The following is a 4,234-nucleotide window of genomic DNA, read 5'->3' on the forward strand; positions in this document are numbered from 1 at the left end:
CTTGCTTTCAAACCTTTATATGCATAAGAATCACTTGGAGAGTTTGTTGAAACACAATTCCTGAGCCACAATCCCCTGAGATTTTGACGTAGTAGGACAGAGTGGGGCCCATTTTATTTCCATTTCTCACAAGCTCACAGGTGATGACAACACTGCCAGTGAGAGCCACACTTGGAAAATCAGTGATGTAGACAATGGCTAAAGATAAGTGCAGAATCAAAACATGATCTTTATATTAATTTCTTCTAGATTCTTTATGTTTTACATCAATACCAGCAGAATCCTCCTGCCTTCCAGTTTTAGCTCCTATGTCTCTGTCCTGGTTGCTAAAAAAACAGCTTTATTTAATTTGAAAGACACATCTAGCTTTCAGCCAGTTGAAAAACATATGGAATGAATACTTTGAGTTCAGGAAATGATCGTTTTTACATTTCAGATTATCAGCTATATTCTCTTCCTTATTGATTCTCTTTTCAGACAGCACTCAATTACCCCAGGGGATAGCTTTAAAATAAATCACATTTTAAAAACATAAATATACCTTGCAGCTTATATTATACAACAAAATAATTTGCGCAATGGGAAAGACACAGTTTATTAAAGATATCCCTATCTTTGGGACAAATGATTTGGCACTGGAGCCAGTATCAACAAAGGCTTAATTCAGCATCTAAAATTTTAAATGGATTCCTGTACTAGTAAAAGATGAAGGCAAATATCCACACCTCTCCCCTCTTCTTATCATGAGAAAATTAGGAAAAGTATCATATTCACTAATATGGTAGGAGTTCTCCCTTTCTGTCCTGAGTGTGAAGAAAATATTATTGGCATCTGCCTGTACATCATAGGTATGAGAGTGTCAGTATCCTCTGGACAAAGACCACAGGATACAGCTCTAGGTGTACAAGTTTAGCTGGCACCCCCTGCAGTGAGAAAGAACATGACCTAGGGAGAATGGCTGTCTCAGTTAGAGAGGGTCAGAAAGAACCTCTTATAGAATTTGAGCTGGGTTGGGTGATTTGGGGGAGGGTCATGTGAGCCGAGGTTCATTCTGAACTGGGTGTTGTTAGGAAGGATGATTGGGTGATTCTATAAATCCTACCTATGAGAAGGGTAGATGAGAGAAAGGATGAAGCTGTAATTGATAAAGAAGCAACTGCCACTTATTTAGTGAGAGAGGGAGATATTTGGTAGTTACAAGTTGCACAGTGTCCCTAACTGAGGGGATGTCCTATGAGATGATTTATATCCAATAAAAGACAACATGGCTTTGCTGCAAGAGTCAGATCAGCTCCTGGAGGTCAGAGGCTGCTTGTTTAATTTCTCTGTTAAAAATTACAACAGTATTCAAGCTGGGATTACCCTTGCTACATGATCCTCTTTATATAAGCAGAATTGCAAATTCAGTGATAAGAAAATGATTCTTTGTTATCTTATTTCTAGGCAAGTAAATTATAATAAAATACTTATGGATTCTTATTTAGCTATATCAGTTACAGAGAAAGCACCTTGCCATGACACCATAAATAATTGTTAGTTCTTTTGTTATAATAAGGGATCCCCTGGCCTTTATAAGTCTTTACTATTTGGGTACCTTTGAGATTAGTTAGTACTTATTATTTTTATTTTATGACCAAGTTACGTGACTCCTACCACAAACTAATAGGAATATAAATCTTGACTTTTTATGTGACCTTGTCACTAAAATGACCCTGCTAACAAGTAACACATATTACCAGCTCCTGAGCCCTCTGTGTGTGTGTGTTCATTAGCCTATACTTTCTTCCAGGAACTAGGAAAGTGTTATGAATTCAATCATCTCTTCTACTTACCTGGCACAAATCATTACTAACCTTTGAAAAGCAGAACTATACTTCAGAATGCTCAAGTATTCTCATATCATCTTAAAATAACAGCAACAAAGAAGGCAGGAAAAACTACCATTCTCTCAATTTTCTAGATGATAAATCATTAATGCATCTTCTATTAACAAATCAATAAATTTTTCTTTATCCAAAACAAACAAATTTATCTGTGATTAATAGAAGTTTAACATAAGAGGTCGGTCCAGAAAGTATCCAGCCATTGTTAATATAAAGAGAACAGTTACATGGCTGGAAACTTTCAGACAGACCTCATATACTATCCATGGATAAGTAATTTTTAAAACCACAAAATAAAATGAAGATAACATTAACATGGCATTGAACATAATTTGTTTCTTGGCTTTGATATCAGGGTGATGCTGGCTTCATAGAATGAGTAAGGAAGATTCCCTCCTTTTTGAGCTTTTGGAACAGTTTCAGTAGAATTGGTATCACTACCAGGACAACTACAAAACACTGATGAAAGAAATTGTGACACCAACAAATGGGAAAACATCCCATGCTCATGGATTAGAAGAATCAATATTGTGAAAATGACCATACTACCCAAAGCAATCTACAGACGCAGTGCAATATTTATTAAAATATCAACTTCATTTTTCACAGAATTAGAAAAAGCAATCCTAAAATTTATATGGAACCAAAAAAGAATCTGAATAGCCAAAGCAATCCTAAGCAAAAAGAACAAATCTGGAGGCATCACATTAACTCCCTTAAAATTACTTTATAAGGCAATAGTAACCAAAACAGCATGGTATTGATATAAAAATAGACACATAGAGCAATGGAACAGAATAGAGAACCCAGAAATAAAGCCAAATACCCACAACCAACTTACTTTCTACAAAGCAGACAAACGCATACACTGGGGAAAGGACACAAAATTCAATAAATGGTGCTGGGAAAATTGGATAGTCACATGCAGAAGAATGAAACTGGATTCTAATCTCTCACCATATACAAAAACCAACTAAAGATGTATTGAGGACTTAAATGTAAGATCTGAAACCATAACAATTCTAGAAGAAAATCTAGGAAAAACTCTTCTGGACATACATGTAGGCAAATAATTTATGATTAACACCTCAAAGGCAAATGTAACAAAAACAAAATTAACTAAGTGGAACTTAATTAAACTAACAAGCTTCTGCACAGCAAAAGAAACAATCATCAGAGTAAACAGACAACTTACAGAATAGGAAAAAGTATTTGCAAACTATACACTTGGCAAACAAGTAATATATAGAATCTACAATGGAGTCAAACAAATCAGTCAGAAAAAACAAACAATCCCATTAAAAATCAGGCTAATGACATAAATAGACATTTTGCAAAAGAAGTTATTCAAATGACCAGGAAACATATGAAAAAATGCTTATTATCACTAATCATCAGAAAAATGCAAATTAAAACCGCTATAAGATACTACCTTACCCCATTATTAAAAAATCAAAACACTATAGATGCTGGTACAGATGTAGTGAAAAGGGAACACTTATACACTGTGGGTGTGAGTGTAAATTAGTACAACCTCTCTGGAAACAGTATGAAGATTTCTCAAACAACTAAAAGTAGATATATCATTTGATCCAGCAATCCTACTCCTGAGACTATACACAAAGAGAAAAGTCATATATATATATATATAAAAAAAACACCTGCATTCATGTTTATCACAGCACAGTTCACAATTGCAAGGATATGAAATCAACCTAAGTGCTCATCAACTGAGGAGTAGATAAAGAGAATGTGGTTTATATACACTATGGAATGCTACTCAGCCATAAAAATGAATGAAACAATGTATTTTGCAGCAACTTCGATGAAACTAGAGGCCATTATCTTAAGTGAAGCAATACAGAAATGAAAAACCAAATACTGGCTCTTCTCACTAATAATAAGTAGGAGTTAAACAATAGATACACATGGTCATAAAGTGGTGTAAAGGGCATTGGAAACTAAGAAGGGGAAAGTGAGGGATAAAAACTTACATATCAGATATAACATACACTGTTCTGGTGAGGGGAGTGCAAAAAACTCTGAAACTTTGGCATTATACAATTCATCCATGAAATGGGAATATTTGTACCCCTAATATTTAGAAATAAAAATTAAATTTTTATAAAATAAAATTTTTATAAATTTTAATAAAATTTTTATAAATTTTAATAAAATTTTTATAAAATTTATCAAAATTTTTCAAATTTTTATTTTATAAAATAAAATAAATATAAAAAAATAAAATAAAAATTTTTATTTTATTTTATAAAATAAAAATTTGAAAACTGGAAAAGCATGCTTGTCATAAACTAACTTCTTTTCATATTATTTACTGGATCTCTTGGATA

This window comes from Microcebus murinus, chromosome 17 (assembly GCF_040939455.1).
Source record: "Microcebus murinus isolate Inina chromosome 17, M.murinus_Inina_mat1.0, whole genome shotgun sequence".
NCBI classification, from domain to species: Eukaryota; Metazoa; Chordata; class Mammalia; order Primates; family Cheirogaleidae; genus Microcebus; species Microcebus murinus.